Source organism: Notamacropus eugenii, chromosome 3, assembly GCF_028372415.1.
Source record: "Notamacropus eugenii isolate mMacEug1 chromosome 3, mMacEug1.pri_v2, whole genome shotgun sequence".
Lineage (NCBI taxonomy): Eukaryota > Metazoa > Chordata > Mammalia > Diprotodontia > Macropodidae > Notamacropus > Notamacropus eugenii.
In genome coordinates this window covers 50,417,575-50,440,559 of record NC_092874.1, presented here as the reverse complement: position 1 = coordinate 50,440,559, position 22,985 = coordinate 50,417,575, and the positions used below count along the sequence as shown (strand labels likewise).

General features: G+C 38.4%; 1 protein-coding gene and 1 long non-coding RNA gene across 11 annotated transcripts in view; one reads left to right on the top strand and one right to left on the bottom strand.

Moving 5' to 3' along the window:
- Nucleotides 1-22,985, bottom strand: part of LOC140530919 (uncharacterized) — a 949,813-nt gene that overhangs the window by 5,787 nt on the left and 921,041 nt on the right. The window lies entirely within an intron of this gene.
- LOC140530913 (A-kinase anchor protein 9-like) overlaps nucleotides 1-22,985 on the top strand; it is a 78,576-nt gene that overhangs the window by 152 nt on the left and 55,439 nt on the right. For all 7 annotated transcript variants that reach the window (XR_011976141.1, XR_011976144.1, XR_011976143.1 and 4 more), the window contains exon 2: nucleotides 14,823-15,068. The gene's annotated coding sequence lies outside the window, so the exon portion shown is untranslated. The remainder of the gene's footprint in view (nucleotides 1-14,822; nucleotides 15,069-22,985) is intronic.

Genomic DNA, 22,985 nt, shown 5'->3' with positions numbered 1-22,985 from the left:
GCTCGGGCCCTGCTCCCAGCGCGAGGTGGCGGGGAAGGGCGCTGTCTTGGCAGCGGGGGGTCGCTGGGCCGCCCCTTGGGGCTGGGCTCCCCGGTGCCTGCGCCCCGCATCGCGCCAGCTGCGGACCCCGGCCCGGGGGAGCCTTCCTGAGACCCGGCTTTTGTCTCCTCCTCGGTGGTTTTCTGCCGATTTCCCCCCTTGGGGAAGGCGGAAAAGCGGGGCGGGGTCTTGTCTGCTCCCTGTGCCCCCCAGATTGCGGTGTCTTTTGTCTTCTCTCCCTTTCTCCCCTGGGCCCCCCCCCACGCACGCAGCTGAGGTGCAGGTTTGGACAGGTGGGCTCCTTCCTTTCCTCCCTGCACAGTCGCAGGGGGGCCCCCACCCCGGGTTTGGCGCTGGTGGACAGCGGGATCGGCCTGTGACAGCTGTCCGGGGACGGCCCTGCGCAGCTATGTCCTGAAGGTGCCACGAGTGCCAGCTGTGAAATCCTGCAGGGAAGGGGGGCGTGTGTTCAGGAGAGGGGTGACCTCTCTTCTCGCTCTTGACGTTTGCAGTTCTTTGTGGTGGGAAGGGGGCTAGCGGCCTTGAGGTGAACGGAGGCTTCAGGGAGGATCGCTCGGCATGTTCCACAGTTGCGGGACAAACTTGGCTCAACAGTGATGTGTTTGGGTTAAAGCGAGCAGACAGTTTAATCACTTTAATTTTATTTTTTAACGTGACTTTAAATTGCTTTTCAGAATGGTTGGATCAGATCACAGCTTCTCCAAGGAGCCGTTACAACACTGGTTATTTCTATCTTTTGTTATCTATGCTGGAGATACTTTAGCTGTATTGTACCTGTGGTTGTAAGAATCACTGACCTTGTACTTTAAGGTTTTCAAAGCACTTTACACGTTCGATCTTCACCATCCTGTGGGTGCTATTTTTATTTCATAGATAAGGAAACCCACCCAGAAGTTAAGTGATTTGCTCCTGTTCCTACAGCTAGTAAGTGTTTGAGGCAAAATTTTCAATGTGGATTATTACATAACGGATTTACACTAAACATATTATTGGGAGAAGTGACTTGGTGGTGTAGAAAATAACCTGGAGTCAAGAGAGACGGAGGTGTGAATCTTGCCTCTGTCACTTAGTAGCTGCTGCCCATGTACAATCACTTCTCCTATTCTGCAAAGTGTGGGGGTAGGGAGAATAGTGCCTTTCTTATGGTTTTGTAAGCGTCAAATTAATTAATCCATCCAATGTTTTTTGTAAACTTTAAAGTGCTACAAAAGTATCAGCTATTATTGTAGACAAGATGCAAATTATAATAATGAATCTCTTTTAAAAAAACATTTCTGAGAATATTTATTGCTCTAAAATGCCTTTGGGCTTTTTTGGATCATATTCAGACCATCTTTATTAAAGATAAGTTTTAGTATTTCATGACTTAAGAGTTTTAAACTGTCATATTAAAGATAATTACTAGTATTTAAGTACTGAAAGGATTCGCGATATGGATATACCTATCATTGATTTGAAATCTCCCTTCCTCCTCTTCTATTTGAGTTGCTGTGGCCTAACCAAATAGTCAGCACCTGGTAGCCCAACCTGCTTCTGCTGTGCCTTTTCAAACTTAACTAGGCAGGTCCTCCAATAAGGAACCATGCCCATACTTTTTTAGCCTTTTCTAAGTCCTGCCAAATTTGCTGGCATAGCTTTCCAGTGTCAGTACCGGTATTGTACCTGCCCATATGATTGGCTGTTCCTTTCAAACTGGCCTCCCCCGAGTGAATTCAACAACAGAACCAAGTTTTATCTATAGACAAATTTGTGTTAATAGTTAAGATTTTAGTGAGTACAGCTTTCACTGTCTTCACATTAATATACATCTGGGCTCACTTTATTTAGAGTCAAGGCTTGAGTGACTGAATTTATTCAGTTGGGTTTTTTAAGTGCTGGGAGTGAAGAGAACATTCTTAGAAGCCTCTTTATTGCTGCTTCAGTTGCTGCATTCCGAGTTCCTGAGTAGAATGTTTGATGTTTGTGTACAAGTTGAGGGAGCAAGGAGGCTATACCTTCAAAAAACCAATCAAAGAAGATGTGGTTTAGTGAAAGATTGCTGGATTGGGAGCCAGGGACTCGGGATTGGTCAGTCCAGGACACCTTTAATGTCCATGTGACCTTAAGAGAGATAGTTTTTATTCTCTCTTGTCTGAAGTCCCCTTATCTGTAAAATAAGAGAGGGGAGTTGATTTTTTTGACCTTCAAGGACATTTATAATTCTAAAGCTTTGATCACATGATCTGATTTTACAAAAATCCTGGTTTGACTTTTAACCTGGAATTTTCTCTACCTTCAATCCAGGTATCATTCTTTAACTGAAAATAAAACCATTCTGAAACAACGTAGCTTATTGTTTGGACAGTGATACAGTGTATCATTTTTTTCACAAGGTTCAGAGACTGACAGCATTATAAAGATCATGCAGTCCATACCCCGATCCCAAACCCCACAGATAAGAAACAGAGGTGAGAGAAGTTCAGTGACCTACTGAGGGTCACCCAGGATCAGAGAGGAAACTTGAACCCAGGACTCTTTTCACAAAACTAGAATTATACATCTTCTGGGTTTTTAAAATTTTGTCTTTGACAATTCTGAATGAGAAAGGTCAGAACCCCTATTCCTCCTACCTGATTCTGCTTAGAGAAGCTGCAGAAGCATGCTGAACAGAGCAGGGTTTAAATGGGAGGAGGGGGCCAGTGTTTGTAGTAGCTGATCTCTAAGGTATCTTGCTTATTATCTGGGTGCCTACAGGAAAGTCACTTAATCACTTTAAGCCTTAGGTTTCTTATATTTAAAGTCTAGATAATAACATTTCTGCTGCTCTCCCTCATGGAGTTGTAAGGACAGGAAACCCTGTATAAATCATAAATTCCTACTATTAGGAATTTAACCTTTCTTTTAGAAGAAAATACTGATATTGCCACGTGGAATTGAAATCTTTTTTTTAATTCTGAAAGACTTTTTTTTTTGAGAGACTTTTTTTGAGAAAGACTTTTGAAAAGTAATTTTCTGACACTAGTGGTACTTAGGTTGAAAAGAGCAAAAAATGTACTTTATTTTCTAAAATCAATTATTTTTAATTGGGCCCTTTGTCTAGAGCCCTAGAAATAAAAAATTTCTTATTAACCTCCAAAAGCAAACAGTTATAACCACATTTTACTCCCTAAACATAGTTATCTTATTTTTATTGATGTCTTTTGGTTTTATATTCCTTTCTAAATCTGTATTTGCCTTGGACCTGTTAGACAGTCATTTGTAATAATTATTTTAAAAGAAAGAGAAAGAAAGGCAGTTCTGCAAAACCAACAATCCCTCTTAATTCTAGTGCATTCTCTCTGTTGATTATTTCTCATTTTGCTTTGTATATAGCTTGTTTGTACATATTTATTTGCATATTATTTACCTGATTAGATTGTGAGCTACTTGAGGGCAGGAAGTATCTTTTGTCTTTCTTTATATCTCCACTGCTTAGCACTCTTAGCACCACTGGCACATGGTAGCCATTTAATAAATGTTTATTGACTGACATATGGTATATGCAGTATTCCACACCAAGAGTCCCTTACCTCTTCAAAGAAAGGAAGTAAATATATTTTCTCAATTATTATCTCTCCTCCAGTCTCCCATTATTTTGTATTTATTTTGTCTATCCTACACTGTCCTTAAGGTCAGGGGTGGTTTCATTTTCTTTTAGTATCTCTTGTACAGTGCTATAGCAGTTATTTAATAATGGCTTAATTGATTGATTCTCCAGGGCCAAGTTTGGTCATAATTACTAATATTCAGTTTATTTTTTGTTTTGTTTTGTTTTTCCATCTTCGTTATCATTTATTTCTTTTTTCTAGAACTGTGCTAGCATCATTCTTGATAGTATTATAGAGATGTATTGTTGAGAAAGGCAAAACAAACTGCCCATGCTGCAGAACTAAATGGTTAATTTCTTTTCCTGTCAAAACTATTGCATTATTTTTTCAAAGTAAAAATATTTGCAACTTCATATAAAAAGAGAGCATTATGGTATTTGTGAGCAGAACCAAGTAAAGGTCGGTTTTGTTAAAATCCGCAGTAAATTATTACTGGTGCAAATGCATACTCTGTATTTCATAAAATTCTATTAATTCTCCAGCAAAATCCCACAAACCACAGCAGTACACTAATGTACAGAATTTTATATAACTGACAGTACCTTTTTTCTTAGGAAAAAAATCAATACAGTAACATTAAAACTAAGCTAACATTCTTTTTTGGTGGCCTCATGCTTTTTTGCTTGAATGGTAAGACTGTTAGTCTTTTTTACTAAATGTTCAGCAATAAACAAAATAGTTTTGGCCGGAAATGTCCAGTATCACATTAATACTACATGAAAAGCAGTGAAAAAAATTATATTGGTAATTAAGCTGCTCAGTCCCACAAATTCTCAAGTATTGAGCTTATGAGTAAGGAAAAAAATTATGATTTCTGGACCTTGGAAATTAAAGCTACATTATTCTAATGTGAAGAAAGTAACTTTCTTTCAGCATTGTTTTATGCTTGTTTACAAGTACTGAGTCTTATTCAGTTCTTTTTTTTAAAGGTTTCTTTTTTCCCCTTAAATAATATTTTTCCTCAATTACATGTAAAGATAGTTTTCAACATATCTTTTATAAAATTTTGAGTTCCAAATTTTTCTTTCTTCCTTTCCTCTCCCCTCCCCAAGAGAGCAAACAATCTGATATACGTTATACGTGTATAATCCTGTTCAACATTTCCACATTAGTCATGTTGTGGAAGAAGAATCAGAACAAAAGGGAAAAACCACAAGAAAGAAAAAAACAAAAATAAAGTGAAAACAGTATGCTTTCACAGTGTTCTCCTGGTTCTCACTTTACTCAGCATCAGTTCATGTCAAGTCTTTCCAGGTTTTTCTTAAATCTTCTTGCTCATCATTTCTTATAGCACAGTAGACTTCATAGTTCTTTCTCGCATCATGGATAGCATTTTCCATCACAAGTCTTTTGGAATTGTCTTAGATCATTGTATTGTTGAGAAGAGCTAAGTCTCTCATAGTTAATCATCGCACAATGTTGCTGTGTACGATGTTCTCCCAGTTCTGCTCATTTCACTCGGTATCAGTTCATGTGAGTCTTTCCAGGTTTTTCTTAAATCCACATGCTTATCATTTCTTATAGCACAATAGTATTCCATTACATTCACATACCACAACTTGTTCGCCACTCCCCAGTTGATGGGCATCCCCTCAATTTCTAATTCTTTACCACCACAAAAAGAACTGTTATAAATATTTTTGCATGTGTCTGTCCTTTTCCCATTTTTATGATATCTTTGGGATACAGACTTAGTAAGTGGTATTGCTAGATCAAAGGGTATGCAGAGTTTGATTGCTCTTTGGACATAATTCCAAATACCTCTCCAGAATGGTTAGATCAGTTCACAACTCTGCCAACAATGCATTAGTATTCCAATTTTCCCACAATTTCTCCAACTCCAATTTACCATTTTCTGTTTCTGCCATATTAACCAATCTGATGGCTGTGAGGTGGTACCTCAGAGTTGTTTTAATTTGCATTTCTCTAATCAATAATAATTTAGAGCATTTTTTTCCATAGGATTATGGATAGCTTTAATTTATTCCTCTGAAAACTGCATGGTCATATCCTTTGACTTGTAATTTTATAAATCTGTGAGCCTTATTAAGTTCTTCAATTTGAATCAGTTCATTGCCAATAGCAAGGGAAAAATGTGTACAATTTATACCTGTTCTTCATGGCATTGGAACTTTGTTGGAAAACTATATAAATCTCAAAGGATGAAACTAAGTGAAGGGATAGAATAAGAGGAGAGACTGGAAAGTGGGCTATTTAAATCTTCTTATAGAAGAAGCTCTTAAAGAAGGAACTAGGAATCCAGGAAGGCAAGAAGAACTGAGCAGATAGAAGTGATCTGTTAAAGAGAGGCAGCATGATACAACTGAAGAAGTCTGGATTTGGAGTCAGATGACCTGGCCTCACATGGCAGCTGAGCTACAACTACTCAGGTGACTGTGGGCAAGGAATTTAATCTTTCTGGGTCTCCTCTGTACAGTGAGGAGATTAAATCAGATGACTTTACAGCTGTAGATCTGTCATCCCATAGGAAAGTCAGAATGCAATCCAATAAGGATAGAGTTAACAAGGAGGGTTCCTGTATATGTTAACAATCCCAGTGAAACTGAAAGTTGGATAGTAGAACATTCAAAACAGGAAGTGAACAAGGAATGTATTTGAAGACGAAAGAGTCACAGGGAAAGAGTACGTTATTCCATGAAGCAAAAATCCTTTTTAAAGTTAATGAAATAAAAATAGACTCTTCAAAATATTGTATATATTAAAACAAAACATTATTTTTCTGTTACGCTCTGTCTGCATTTCAGTAGAAATACATGTAATTACATTTTATCTCAAAATGCACAATATGTGAAAAACTCAAATTTATTCTCTTGCCATGAATCATCAGCTATAAGGAATTTCCTTGTTCATTTTATATACTAGTAAAATTCAGTTTAAATTTTCATACCATTAAAGCACCTTATGAAAAGTTAATTTTATTTAAACTTTATTTGCAAATTATAGTTCGCTTCTATTAATTCTGGACTTTTCATGATAGTGTAGTGGAAAAAACACTGGACTTAGAGACAGAAGACTTGGGTTTGAGTTTTGTATTTGCTACCTTATTAACTGTATGACTGAACAAATCAGTTACCTTTCTAAGTTTCCGCTTTCGTATCTATAATAAGGAGAAAAAAGTGCTTTCTGAAGTGTGGAGTGTTATATAATTAAACCATCACTACCAACTGTAGCATTGTGCTGTATTGTGCTCCCCTGCTCAGAGTTAGGGAACCTACAGTCTCAGTGCCACATGTGGCCCTCTAAATCCTCAAGCGTGACCCTTTGATGGAATTCACTTCCCTGGTATCATGTTCTAAATTTATAAAATGGATTAAGGGTTGGATTTAAGGTCCCTTCCAACTCTGAAAGTCTGTATATGAAATGCTACAGTAATTGTCAGATACAGAGAGCACTGAGATAGGTTTCGGGGACTTGAATTCTGGTCCATATTTTTTATGGTTTAATGATCATGGACCCTTTGAAGACCTCTAGTGAAAGGGAATCCACTACCTAAGAGCTACCCCATTCTACTTGGGGGCAGGTAAATTATTAGGATGTTGTTCCTCACAGCAATCCTAAATTTGCCTCTTTGCAACCTCTCCTCATAGTTATTTTACTTGGCTCTGAGATCATTCTCATGAATATATCCTGTTTGCATGTAGTTGATAGTATTGTGTGTCTCATTAGAATATGAGCTCCATGAAGGCACGATCACTTAACTGTGGACTTCAGCTGCTCCGGCTTTTAGAGGCTGGATTGTACAGTGGATAGGTACTGGACTTGGAAGTCAGAGAGGCCTTAGTTCTAATCTCAACTATGATACTTTTGTCCATGGGCAAATTACTTAACCATTTTTGGTCTCATTGTACCCATGCATAAATTGGGGTGATAATAGAGACCAGGCTCAGAGGGTTGCAGTGGAACTTGAATGAGATGAATAGATTGCAAATTTTATATATTTTATATTTAGAAAGATCACTTTGATAGTTGAGTGGAGGGTGGACTGGAGTGTGAGGCAATATGAGGCAGGGAGATGAACCAGAAGGCTGTTAACACTAATCTAGGCATGAAGTGGTAAAGGTTAGGACCCAGGGTGGTAGCAGTGTCAGAAGAAAGAGGAGAGTTTATATATAGAAAGAGACATTGTGAAGGTAGAATTGACAGGACTTACCTACAGATTAAATATGAGAAGGTGAAAGAGAAGTCACCGATGACACCTAGGTTGTGACACTGCCACTACCCTCTTCCTCCTCCTTTGCCTCTTCCACTCTTACCCCCCTTTTACTTCTTGGTGTTTCAGTGATAGATATTTCCAAAACAGGTCCATCCACTTCTCTTCTTATGTGACTCCATGTTGTCTTGACCTTATATGGAGGCTTGAGGATCTCTGGATGCCGTGGTGTGTTCATTGATCGTCACTAGTTCTCAGTACATGACTCTGTTCATTGCTTTTAGGTTTGCCCATTGTTACTTTTTTGGAGACTATGATGTTACACAAATCAAAGCTGTATATCACCAGAATAATATTAATGTCAAAAATGTAAGCCTTTTTTCCCCAGAGAATGGCTTAGAATCATTAAAAAAAATGTCACCCAGTTTCCCAAAAGCATTTTAGCCCAAGATCTGAATTTGAATCCTACCTCAGATACTTATTAGCAATTTTCTCATCCATGAAATGGGGATGATAATGGCAGTGCACTTACAGGATTGTTGTAAACATTAAAAGAAATAGTCAACCTAAGGTGTTCTGCCAACCTTAGGGTTGGCTTCTTGTTAAGACTGGCTTTGTTTAATTTCCTGGCTATCTCACCAGGTTCCTGATGCCACCCTGACTAGAAACCAAGACCTGGCCCACTTAATGCTTCTAAAAGGGGAACCTGTGGGCCATCCTTGCATTGTTAACTTCTTTTGCCTTCTGGATTAATTTGTAGTGAGAATGTTAAAAATGGTATTTTGTTCCTTCAGTTCCATTTGTTAGTCATCGAACAAAGATCTCACAACCTTTCAGTCACCCTTGAAACTTGACTGCCCCTCACTTCCCATACCAGTCAGTTCCTCAGTCTTGCGAGTTCTCCACAGAGTCTTTCTCATCAGTCTCCTTTCTATATAGGGAGCCACCACCCGTGTTCAGGTCCTCATAGTTTCTATCCTGGAGTATTTCAATAGCCTTCCCATCGGTCATGTTGCCCCAAGTCCTTCCCCTCTCTAATCCATCATCTGCACAGACATCAGGGATGTTCCTGAAATGTAGGTCTAATTATTTTCCTTCCTCTATTTTAAAATACCTCACTATTGCCTCTACTATCAAATGTAAATTCTTCTGCTAGGTATTTAAAATTCTGTGTTACCTGGCTCCAACCCTCATTTCCAGACTTATTGTATATTATATCACTTGATACGTGCTACATTTTAGCCAAAATGGCCTCCTTGCTGTGGGAAATCCCATCTCCTATGTCTGTGCCTCTGCACTGGCTGAGCTGCCTCTGCACTGGCTGAGCTGCCTCACTTGACCTTGCCAAATCCCTAACTTCTTCTGGACCTTATGCTCAAGTGCCATGTCCTACATGAAGCCTTTCCTGTTCCCTCAAACTGTTCCTCTCTTACCCTCCGCTCCAAAAGTACATTTACTTTATGAACATTTGGTATTTGTGTGCATTTTTCAAAAATGTGATTCTTAGCACCCTTGGCCCCCTTTCTATTACTTTTGAAGCAGAAGTGGTATTAGGTAGGACTGGAACCATTTTATATTTTTCTTTGTTTTATTAATTGCTATGACTGAAGAATTAATCTCCAAGTGGCTAGCTACTGGTGATGAACTTCTCTTTACGTCACTAGTTGGACCTTGTAAAGTAGACACATCTTGTTGCTGGGCCACTCAAATCCTTCTTTGTAGGGCCTGAAGGCTGCTACGGGCCTGCTGAGCCTGGTCTCTGCTTTCTTAGCCTTCAAGAACCTAGGATTACATGCTCAACTGAGTTAATCTGTCCTAATGTCCAAATGACCTTGAGAATATTTCTGAGTATGAACACAGACAGGTATCAATAATGTATTTATCCTTATTGTGAGGTTTTCTTGTTTCATTATTCTGAGGGCTCTTTTAAAGATATGCATAACTATCTTATGATAGTGCCACAGTTGGCTACTTTTTTGAGATTAAATATTGAATGGGCCAAATGGGTCAAATGAAGTTTAGACTAGTTCAACAACATACAAGTGAGGTAACTGGTCTTGCACCTGTTCCTTTGAGCTACTTTTAGGATTTTTTTTTTGAAGTTTAGTGTGATTGATAAGAAGTGACATGTATTCTTATACCTGACTGGCCCGCCTTCCATGAAAAGGTCTTTTCAGTTGTCCAAAGGGGCAACTTTTTCTTGATCCTTTCAAAAGGGCCTCTTTTCCACTCCATGTATGTCCAAGGTGAATTTGTAGCCATTCGGTTCCACCTTCCTCTAACACTTGAAGTAAGCCCTTCTGATGCACTCTTTTAGGATGCAAAGAGGTCCTCTTATCTTTTCATTTCTCTTATATCTCCTCTCTTCTCTGAGGTTGCAGGGCAGGATTGTTCTTTAACCTGAGTCCCAGCTTCAGGGATAACCAAGAGGGAGGACAGAACCTGTAACTCCCAACAACTTGTGAGTCAGAGTGAGCAAGGCAAGACCTCACTAAACATATAATTATTTTGAAATTTGTATTCTGACTTAAATTTGGATTTATAACTGCACTGTCCTGAAAGAAAAGGTGGCCTGGATCAGAGGATAGTTTTTATAAGTTGTAAGCTACTAGAAGCACTCTTGCCCTGTAACCTTTTTTTTTTCATTAGTTTGGCTCATCACTTCTTCTTCCAGATTTCATGCTACTATCATTTTTCCTTATTTACTGGCGTCCCCAAATCCCCAGCCCTCAGACAGCTAGAAAACTACAGGTTTCCTTCACCTTACTCAGTTCCATAGTAAGAACATGTCGACCTTTTAAGTATCTAAAGAGAATTTCCTGTGAAGCACTATAGTCCATCTCATCTTCCTCTACTATTCTGTCCTCACAGGTAGAAAAAGATCGGAATTCTCATAGCCTTCTTCCCAGAATATCTGCTTACTCTCCTAAGGCCCTTTCTGCTTAAAATTCTTTTTTGAGTTGGGCTTTTCCATTCATTCATTTCTGATTCTATGGCCATAGAATCAGTTGGCCATAGCTGCCGAGAATAAATGTGTGGAATCTGCTTGGCTAGTTCTTCGTATGCTCAGAAATTATCCTTCTGTGCCAGTGCCTATGTCATGGGAAAGCCGGTGATACTAGCCCTCCATCCCCCAAATCCATAGTTTTCTTAGAAAGAAATGCTCTGCTTTGTCTAGGCTCCACATCAGTCTCCTCTCGTTTCTTGCCCCTCTTGTCTGGAACTTCACATTCTCTGACTGCTGCCTAGCTTCCTTTGAGCCTTTGTAGGCCCTCTCCAGTGCCCCTCCCTTCTGTGGCCAGAATTTCTCTATCCTTGCCCTGGCACTGTGGTCTCTGACCAGACTTTGCCACGTTCTGCTCTTGTTTGGCACCCCCCCACACTCCGCCTTGAGTTTCCATTCTCTCTCTCCAATATCTTCCCAAAGCTTGCTCACCTTCATTCTCCTTTCCCCTGACTTGTCACTGCTGTCTACAAACATGCCTTAACTTTCATTTCACACTTCCCTTCCTTCCTTTCTTCCCCCACAGCTTTCAGTGTCAGGCTCCAAGAAAAAGGTATCTTCATTTTCTGCCTCTGCTTCTTCACTCCCTTTACTGAAACTGCCCTTTCAAAAAGTCACCAGTGGCAGTTTAACTTAAATCGGATGTCCTTTTTCAGTCCTCCGCCTTCTGTACCTCTCTACAGCTACTGCTCTTCACAAAAAAAAATTTTTTAATGCAGTTTTAAAATTGACCTACCTTTTACTTGAGGGGTAGTGTGGCATAGTAGATAGGGCACTAGATTTAGGTACCCTAAAGGAAGAGGTCTTGAAGAAGAGTATTTCAAAAAGCCTTTGCATTTCAGTCTGTGCTCTCCCCTTTTCTTACTTCTTTTCTTTATTAGCTCTGTCCTCTTGTGCAGTATTAATTTTTATTATTTTCTGTCCTTTCTTGTCCCCCAAGCTTTCCATTACTCTACTGTCATCCCCTCACTTTCTTGGACCTTGAAGCTAGTCTTATTTATAGGCCTCAACTCCCTGTGGTTATGAGATTCTCCCAGGACACTACCATGGGCTAAACTTTAGAAACTGCATACCTAACGTATAGCAGCCACAAGGGTTGCAGGGATGGTGGGTGTAGCAGGATAGCTGCCCCTCGGAAACCTCTATGCCATCTTCCCATGATTTCTTCATTTGTAGATTTGATCTGTATACCTCCTATGCTTTCATCCCAACCATTTATTTTTTTAAACAATGTTAAATAGCATGGGGCCAATCACAGATCCCTGGATGCTCTACTGTGGACCTTTTTCTAGGCTGATAGCCATTCAGCCAGTTGTGAAATCTGTCAGAGGTTCTTAACCTTTTTTGTATCTTGAGCCCCCTGACAGTCTGGTGAAACCTACATATCTTTTCAAAATAATGTTTTTAAATGCATACAAGAAAATACAAAGGATTACAAGAAAATCAATTACATTGAAATACACCATTCAAAATATTTACAAAACAAATTCTTTGACTGCAGATTAAGAACCCTTGGTGTAAATGTACTCTTATTTAGCTCATTTCTTTCCATTTTGTCTACAAGAAGGCATGAAAGATATCCAAGGTCTCACCTCAGAGATCATTCTTCTCGATATTTAGACAGAAATATCTCCATTCCCTCTTAAAGTATTCAGAGTTGAAATCTTAGAGACAGAAATTTTCTTGCCATGAGTCCCAATTTTGCCCAAAGCTAGTCAGACAAAGAAAACAAGTTTAAATTTGTAAAAGAAATTATTCTCAAGTAAAAAGGACTTCTATACAGGGATTTGTAAAACCTCATGATTAGTGTGCCTGAGCCCTAAAAGGTAAATCAGTCAGAAAAAAAGATTGTCCATAAGGCAGGCTGAAGCCACACTTATGCTTTCATCTTACCTTCTAAGGTAAGTAATTCCCCTTTAACTATTTCATTTCTTTTCAAATGATGATGAAGTTCTTACAAAAAAAAGGTAACCTTTGCCACACTGAGTCAGACCTGTGTTCCAAATAGCCGCGGAATTTTGACAAAGGCATCATAGTCCATGTCCTGGAAGGTCATGATCATCTCATATGACATCATCTAATTTACCAAGGACATGTCCTAAAAATCCAATTTCATCACTTCAGGGATCTGTAATTTTGTTGGTGATGATACTCTCTCATGGACACACATCAAATCCCCAGCCCCTGCTTTCCCTCTTCCTCTTCATATCTTAGGAGAAACTCTTTTGTGTTGCTGTGGGACAAAACTTGCTCTTCCTCCTGGTAACTTTGTGGTGGGCCATTGGGGTCATGGGGCCATTCTTAAAGCATTTCCAGGTTGCTGAAAAACTTGAGGCCTTCAGAAATCCATGGTCACTTATATGCAAAGCTCAACATTTCTTCTAATTTTAGTATCCTCTTAAATAGTCATTTGCACTGAAGATGTTTCGACATAAAATTTTAAAATCCTTGATTTAAATATCTTCAGTTGCAGTCATTGTGTGAAAGTAAGGTATGCCTAGAGATGCTACAGCAGTACTTAACTGGAGAAGAACTGCAAAATTTATTTTTGTGAAGTCAGTTCCTGCAGTTATATTATAATTTCAGCTGTGTTATCTCTGCTTCAGGTGACGTTTTCGTTGGTAATGCCTCCTCTGACATTTTCTCTTCGAGTTTTTGTGTCTGTGTGTAATAGTTAATGATCCATAGTTACATGTATCTGGGAAGTATGAAAGGAACTTTGCAGCTAAATCCCTTTATAAAGAGAATTGGTTCCTAAACTTGTTTCGTAAGTCATCTCTTCTGTGTCTTCAGTTTTCCTAAAGTGGGGCCTGGAGCTTGAGTTATATATAACCCTGTTCATTTATGTCCTTGTTACCACTCTTGAAACCCTGAGTTTAGCCATCATTTGAATACTTCACCCTCACAAGGGAATAAGATGGAATGGTTTCAATAACAAGTCATACTTTTCCCTGGCTCTCTTTTGGGGAGCTTAACAATTGGTGAAATGTTCTTTGTTAGTTAGCTGCTTTCTCTGGATTTCCCTCTTCCGGGGCTGTTCTTTCTCATTTTACCGCTAGATCATCTTCTGCCTCCTGCTTGCTAAGCATGGGTATACCCCAAGGTATACTTATTATATCTACTAAGTCTTGTTGATGAATTGATTGGTCTTTAAAGCCTGCTTATGGTGTAACTTCTAGGCACCTTTTGCATTTTCCTTACATGATTCATTTTTGCCAAACTCATGTATGTACTTTTTCCCTGAACCTCTGTTGCTCTGCTTTTGCACAGGCCTAGTCATACAATACTTGCTGATTCCTCTCTGATGCTTAGAATCCTTAACTTCCCCAAGGTATAGCTTAGGCACCACCTCCTACAAAAAGGAAGGTTTTCTTGATTCCTCGAATTTTAGCATTCTCTCCCTTCTCAAATTAGTTTGTATACATATTAAGCTTCTTGAGAACAGGGAATATTTTTCATTTTTTTCTTGGTGTCCTCCATCCCCATCCCATCTCCATGTGCCTTGGACATAGTAGATACCTAAGTGCTTGTCGAGTCGAATTATATATTGAATTATTTTAAAATGTAGTGTTGATTTTGTGCTTTGACTTAATAGATTTTAAAAGTATGCTTCCCAAAATTTTATCCTTGAGTGGGCCTACATTAAATTGCAACACTACATTACAACATATGCTTATTAAGCTCCTACTGTGTAGAGATCACTGTGCTAGTTATTGAGTGTAGTGTGAAATCTTTGACTGTCAAAAATTTATTATTTATTATTTCATTTTATTTGTAATTGATTAAGCTTATGTTGAAATTCATTCAGAATATATATTTTTAATTTTGTAGCATTTTAATATCTTAATATCATTATTTTGATCCTTTAAGAAGTGAGTCAGAAGCTTTTATATGATAGAACTTATTGGCAATAAAATAGGAAATTTTCCAAATTAATTCTTTTTTTTTTTTTTTAATGTAGCTTGCCCAGTATCAGCTGAAGAAAGCTCGGGCTGAGGCACAGAATTCTTCCAAACAGCAGAAAGGGAAGAAAAAGCCATCAGCTAAAACATGTGAAGAATCTTCACATACTTCTAGTATTGATCAGTCACAGAGTGATGAGTTGTACATGACTAGTTCTCAGAGAGGAGCATCAGTGACTCCTGATATAACGAGAACTTTACATACTGGAGAAATAATCAAACATGACCAGTCCTACACTATTGAAGTAAGTATCCAGATTGAAAAAGATTTTTGAATGAAACTTTTGTAATGATAACAACAGTAACATCCCTTATTCATTTTGGTACCATTTAATATTTTCTTTATTTCTTTAATTTCACAAGTGGTCATACTTAAAAATGAGTGTCCTTCTTTGTAAAATACAAACACACATTGGATTTTTTTTCTTTTCAACTTTTATTGATGTTTTTTGTTTTTATTACATAACATTCAATTTTCAGATAAGCTAAATACACAGATATTCTTTTGTTGAAAATAGCTACAAAACAACTAATGGTGGAAAATGAAGTTTTTTTAAAAAGTAGTTCAAGATCGTAAATATAATAGAAAACCAGTAAAGTTGTTTGCATCTATAAAGTTGCTTGTAGATTTTTTGTATTTTACAATAGGAGATGGATGGAGTTAGAAATAATTATTTCAATATGATAAAGTGTCCTATATACTTTTTAAAAAGGAATAATAGTGTTTCTTTTGCTTGGAAAAGAAAGAAATGCAGTTTTATAAGGTGGGAAGGGGAGTTTTTGAGGGACAGAAAATTCAGAGAATTCAAGTTCAAATTCTAGCTCTGTGAGCTAGGGTAAGTCACTTAACTTGTCTGAGCTTCCACTTTCTTATCTTTAAAATTAAGAGCTTAATAACCCTGATAATCTGTAAGGTCACTTTCACCTCTGAATTCCTTGCTTCTTTGATCCCGTTTGGATATTCATATTTCTTACGTAAGCAATACCTGTACTTTCTTTTAAAAATGTTTTGCTTTTTACTATGAAAAGTTATCAGCAAGCATTTAAATATGCAAATGAGAACAAAAAAGTTGATTATACACAAAGCCTTGAACTCCTGTTATATACATTGTTTTTTAAAGAGACATATTAAATTCATATATAAAATGATAACCAAATCATTCTGTGACTCTTTCTGAACTGTTTTTGGTCTTTTTCTGTGTTAATGTACTTTTCATCTGACTACTTTTGGGAAATGCCTCTGGTCCTCACTGAAACAGTCATCATAAAAATAAATGGCCCAATTCTGATTGGTTCCCTTTTTATCTGCTCATTCAAGGACATTATAGGCTAGTGGTCACTTAGAATGGAAAGGAAGACACCTAAGTAGTTTTATACAGAGTTGGCATCATATTTTCCCATCTGGGTGTAGCATGAGGCTTGTTGTCAGGGTCATGTACCTACTACACTTACCTCAACTGTGGACAAATAGTGTTTAGACCTGACGTCTTTTTCAAATTAGTCTGAGAGATACAAATTTATAACTCATTTATCTATATTAGATCCATTGGAGAAATTAAATTTCTTAAGTTGACGTTTTATTAACTTGATAAAATTGTAACATCTTTTTACATTTAAGTAGCAATTGAACTAATTTTGCAATAATTTGGATTGCTTAATAGCCTTAATAAGGTTTAAAAAAACAAAATTTAATAGCTAATTAGCATTTTCATTAAATGAAATAGCATATCTCGTTTCACCCATTGTCATATTTTGAGTATGTTTGTAGGTGTAGCTATAAAAACTTGTGTGTGAGAAGAATTTTCCTTGTTCCACTTCTCAGTATCTGGAGCAAAGGCTCTCAAACTTTGTGTTGTCTCAGAGTGCTCTCTAGGCCAGAAGAAATACCCAGTACTTATTAAGTATTTGTATTGCGTATTAAGTACTTAGTTCCAAACAACTTCATAAGTATTCCTATCCTAACAACTTAGTAATAACTATTTGAAAAAATAATGCACATAAAGTGAAAAAAAAAGTTTTTTTATTTTGTTCTTAAATTACCATAGTTACTTCAAAGTGGGATGTGTATACTTTTTAGGCACAATTTCTTAAACATTGGAATTAGATTTAACACCACCATCCTCATTTCCTGTGGTGTTTGTGTCCATGTTTCCCTCAGAATTTTAAAATTTCACCGGGTTGCTATGGTGTCAGCAAAATTTGAGAATCAGGTATCTAGGGTGTTATCTTTGGAGGTAAAACAGAACACTAACGCTGACTTCTTCCAGGATGTATGGTATCAAAGGAGTTATATTTTCCTCCTGATTCAGAGGATAATCGGGGGAATTTTAGTCTGGAATGGAGAATACTGTAACAAGAAAAAAAAAGAGAGAGGGCACAGGGTGAGCTGAATAGGAAGGGGTGATATCTAAAAAAGAAAATTCAGAGTTGCGAGGAATGTACTGGGAAAAAGAGAAAGGGAGAGCTACAGTATAGTAAATCATCTCACATAAAAGAGACAAGAAAGAACTTTTACAATGGAGAGAATGAGGGGGAAAGTGAGAGGGAATAAGTGAGCCTTACTTTCATCGGATTTGGCTTCAGGAAGGAATAATGTACATGCTCAGATGGGTATGGAAGTTTATCTTACCATATAGTAAAGTAGGGGGGAAGGAGAGAAGGGAGGGGTATAATAGAAGGGTTTGCAGACTAGGGAAAGTGAAAATCAGAAGCAAACACTTTGGTAGAGGGACAGGTGAAGGGAGAGAATAGAATAAATGGAGGGCAGGACAGTCTTTTACTATGTGACTGTCAGGGAAATGTTTTGTATGACTACACATATATAACCTTTATCGAATTGCTTACCTTCTCAATGAAGGTGGATAGGGATGAGAGATGGGAGAGAATGTAGAACTCAAATCTTTAAAAAGAGTGTTAAAAATTGTTTTTGCATGCAATTAGGAAATAAGATATATGGGCAATGGGGTATAGAAATTTATCTTGCCCTCCAGGAAAATAGAAGGGAAGGGGATAAAGGAGGAAGTGCTGAGAGAAGGGCGGGTAGATTGGAGGAGAGGGTAATCAGATTACATGCTGTCCTGGGGTTGGGGGAGGGTAGAGATGGAGAGAAAATTTGAAATTCAAAATTTTGTGGAAGTGAATGTTGACAAATGAAAATAATTTTTTTTTTAAAAACAGGATGCTTCTTTTAATCCTTAAGGAGTTTAAAAGTCCATTACTATATATATATATGCCAGCCTTCTCCACAAAAACCTCTTTATACTAACTAGCCCATCCTGCATATGACATTCCCATGTGTGCTTGCCATCGAAGTAAAACCCAATTCAAAGTGCCATTTTCACAATCTTGTGGTTGGTAGTACAAGTATTATTGTCTTCATTTTTACATACGAGGAAACTGAGGTTCTGAGACACAGAGCCAGAGGCTTGAACCAGTGATTTGAACCCTCAGTACTTTTATTCCAATACCAGTGATTTTTCCAATAGATTCTCCTTTGTCAAAGGACCGAATACCAGCCACCAATGACAGTGTGCTAAGACTCGATGTCAGTTCCAAAAAAAGAGTTAGAAAAAATATTTTTGAACAGTAGCATTGTAGTTGGAATAATTGTATCCTCCCAAGATGACTCCTTGAAGCCTCATTTGGAAATTTAAATTTATGCTAATTCAAAAATGAAATTGTTCTTTTATAATCCCACCTCATACATATTGATAGGAAAAGGTAACAGTTTAGTCAAGCAAGGTCTTGCAACGGAACACCCCTCCCCCCAAAAAAATCCAAGGTCTTTTTGAGGATATGGGATTTTTATGAAGGTACTGGGAATTTTCTCCTGAACAGTTTGAAGCTCTCCTGTTTCCTCCAGAAGCCCAGAGCCAGGGCCTTTTTACCTAGGCACCCTATAGAACCAGCATTTTACTGTCCTGCAGTTTTGTTGTAAAAAATGCATCAGCTGCTGCTCTTTTAGGTTTCTAGTATTATCTGCCAAGCCAAGGGACGGGATGTTGCTGCTTGGGGAAAAAAAGATCGTCCAACCCCTTTAGGGTATTTATCAGGTCTCTAGTTTGTGCTTCTTTTAGAAACCTCCCCAGGGCAGAGTAAGAAGCTGAGACTTTGAGAGGTTTAGTCATTTACCCAGAGAACAGCCACAAGTCAGGCCTTGGAGGAAGCAGGTACTGGAGATAGAGATCTGAGTTAAAAGAAAGACCATCCCTGCCCTCATTGAGGAGCTGCATAGCACCATACAAAAGGGAAGTGAAAAGTGAGGAGGGAGGGTGGGAATAATGGTGAGAGAGTCAGGAGCAGAGCCAGAAAGGGAATGGAGGTGGGCTGGCCCAGGCCCTCTCCAATATGGAGATCCAGGGGGATAAGGAAGCTGGCATGACCACATGGTGTTTCAGGAGAAGTAGAGCCCAGGTGCCCAGGGAAGTTCCAGAGAAAATCAGAAGCAGAGCTGGGAGTCATGTCTTTTTACTATTTGTTAGCAGAGGCTTGAAAACCCCAGGGTTATGTGTTCATTTGAATGTGGGGGACTCTTAAATGCATGTCTAAGTGTTCAAAGTATAAATGAAAAAGCACCAGGCTTAGAATTAGGAGATCTGAGTTCTAGTCTCAGCTGTGACCCTTGGTGGATAGGTAGCCTCTGCTTTTTTAAAAGAGGGATAATCCTGAGGGCATTGGACTAGAGGGTCTCTAAGGGCTCACCTATCTCTGCGTTTATGGTCCTGCGATTTTCCCACAGTTGTTTTGAGAGAAAAGTTAATGTTATGTTCTAAACTTTTAAAAACTCCAAGCAAATCAGAGGAGTTGTTATTATAGTTGCAGATACAGAACTGAAAAAATACTCCTTATTTCTGCTTTCTGGCAGCACAGTGACAGGTTTTTGTTTTTTTTTTTTACATCTTTTTTTTTTACATTTTTTAACATCTCTAAATTCTAAAGATCCCATGATAAGATTTTCATATTACAAGTTCAAACTAAAGACCTTCAACCTATTTCTAGTGTCTCTTGGAGATTCACCAACACAATAAAAGCTTACTTAGGGGCAGCTAGGTGGTGCAATGGATAGAGCACCAGTGCAGGAGTCAAGAGGACCTGAGTTCAAATCTCACCTCAGGCACTTGACACTCACTAGCTGTGTGACCTTGGGCAAGTCACGTAACCCCAGTTGCCTCATCCTGGGTCATCTCCAGTCATCCTGATGAATATCTGGTCACTGGATTCAGATGGCTCTGGAGGAGAAGTGAGGCTGATGACCTGCCCAACCCTCCCTCATTCAAAACAAAGTCAAGTGCAAGTCATGTCATTATTTCTCTGATGGCATGGTCTTCTTCGGCAACGAAGGACGAACACACGCAAAAGCTTACTTACACTAACCAGTTTTAGACTAAATTTCCAAAGTGCATTTCTTCCCACAGTCTCATAAAGTAGGTTATATTGTACAAAATGTTGTTATCTCCCTCTTTCAGATGAGGAAACTGAGGCTTATAGAGCTGAAGGTGCTTGCCCAGCTAATCAGTGGTAGAAGTGGGACTTACTTTTCCACCATACTTTGCTATGAAATTATTTTGAATAATAACTAATACTTAGGTGACACTTTTAGCTTTGCTAAGTACTACACATACATCTCATTTAATCCAGGCTCTAGAATACTTTGAAAGAGATGTAGAATTAGCAGATGACTCTTGAAGGGCCAGAAATGATTTAGTCCTATCTGAGGGCTCGGTAGGTTGAGAGATATAGATAGTGTGTGGCAGAGCGCTTTCAGTAGATCATGGTTTGTGTTTCCTCTCCCCTTCTGTGATGTTTTGTAGGCTCCTCAACTTTTCTGCGTCCAAAACAGAACTTGTCTTTCCTTGCCCACCTCCACCTACCCCCTTTTTCTCTATAGGACACCACTCCCTTTCTAGTCACATGTATTTGAGACTTTAATTTCCCTTAATCATCAGGTATTTATTAAGCATGAACTATTGTGCCAAATGCTGGGGACATAAAGAAAAAGGAAAAATAATCAGTTCCTTCCAGGAACTAATATTCACACATCTAATTAGGGCAAAGTGTTTTCAGTTCTACCTTTCTAACTTTTTGTCTCACTGGTGCCTTAGTGAGGGATTAGCTCTAAAGTATAGAAACAAATAAGGATATCTATGATTGTGGAAGGAAGGAGAATCAGTGTGGATGCCCAGAAGACTCATCAGTCAAGTTCAGTTTTACGCTGAAGACTTCTCGATTATGTTCCTAATTTGAAACCAAGTTTTTGAGGTTTACGTCAACCCCTGCCCCTGCTGATCCTCATCCATGTTTCCCCCTTCTGGCTTATAGATTTCCTCCAATAATAAGTATAAGAATAATAGCTAGCATGTATACAGCACTGTAAGGTTTGCCAAGTGCTTTATAAGTATTATCCCACAGCAGCCCTGGGAGATGAGGAAAATGAAGCAGACCAGAGGTTAAGTGACTTGCCAAGGGATTCAGCAGTCTTATCTACTGCTCCACCTAGCGCAGGTGAAGAAAATATAAGTATATTCTCTTAAAATCAGCACTCTCCCCATTCTTTTCCTTTTGAATAAGATGTGTGCTTCCAGAAAGTATTCTAGATCTAAGTCTTATCTCCCCTCACTGGCAATTATGAAGTCAAATTTACCTTCTGACATTGGGGTCACTAGTCAGTTTTGCTTGTCACCCACACTTTGTATGCCATTGTGTACTTGTTGCAGCTTTTGGAGCTATCAATTTTATTTCTGGCTTCTTTCTTACACCTTGGCTGTTGTGAATGTGTAGGTGCCACTACTGTTGTTCCATTCTGTGTCAAGCTTGACTTTCCCTTTCCCTTCTCGTTTTAAACACTCACCTTAAAAGCAGCCGTGACACTGTGGATAGTGTTGGATGTGGATGAAGTCTGGAAGACCTAAGTTCAAATTCTGCCCCAAACAAGCCACTTAATCTTATTTACCTCAGTTTCTCTATGTATGTAAAAAGGAGATGATAATAGAGTGTTTTGAGAATAAAACTGATGTTATATAATGCCTTACAATTATTTTCCAGTTTTATTCTGAAAAACTAGAAAATAATTGTAAGGCATTATATAACATCAGTTTTATTAGTAAGCCCTTTGCATTACATTTGTCCAGCTACTGGCAAATCTATTCTTTTTAGCCATTATTATGCATACTGCTTCACTGTCCAGGTGCCATTTTTATTATGTAAGCTGTGGCCCATAAATTCAAATTCATTTATTGGATGCCAACTAAAGCTCTTGCCTTTGATGAATAGCATTTATGAAATTACCACCCATACTGCAGAGTCTTTCATTTGTGCAGGACTTTCAAACTTTAGTAATTCTTTATAGATTCCTTCTGAAAGTATCACTTATATTTAGATGAATCCCAGAAGTGGTTAGTTGTTCAATCATTTAGTCATGTCCAACTTTTTGTGACCCCCATATAAGGCTTTTGTGGCAAAGGTACCGGAGTGGTTAGCCATTTCCTTCTCCAGTAGATTAAGACACATAGAGGTTAAGTGACTTGCCCAGGGTCACTCAGCCAATGAGTATCTGAGGCCAGATTTTAACTTAGGGTTTCCTGACTCCAGCCCCAGTGCTCTATCCACTGAACTACCTAGCTGCCTCCATAAAATGTGTATTTTGTCTATATGTATACGTATGAACATAAACTTGATGTGCCTATGTGATAGACATGCATGTATGTGTCTATATGCATATACATGTGTATTTGTTCAGTTGTTTTCAGTCATAGCCCACTCTTAGTGACCTCACTTAGGGTTTTCTTGGTAAAGATCCTAGAGTGGTTCACCATTTCCTTGTCTAGCTCATTTTACAGATGAGAAACTGAGGCAAACACAGGGTTAAGTGACTTTCCCAGGGTCACTTAGCTAGGAAGTGCCTGAGATTGGATTTGAACCCAGGATGAGCAGTGTTTCTGACTCCAGGCCCCATGCTCTATCCACTGCACCACCAAGCTTCCCTATACTGAAGTGGTAGTGGTAGTCGTTCAAGTTAGGCTTGACAGGTTTTAAATTGTTGTAAGTTACATCCTGTATACTTGCTTGTCTCCGTATCAGTCAATCAGTCAATGATTCATCAAGTATTTATTAAATGCCTACAGCGTGCTTGGTGCTTGGAACAGAAATAGAAAGAATGAAGCAAT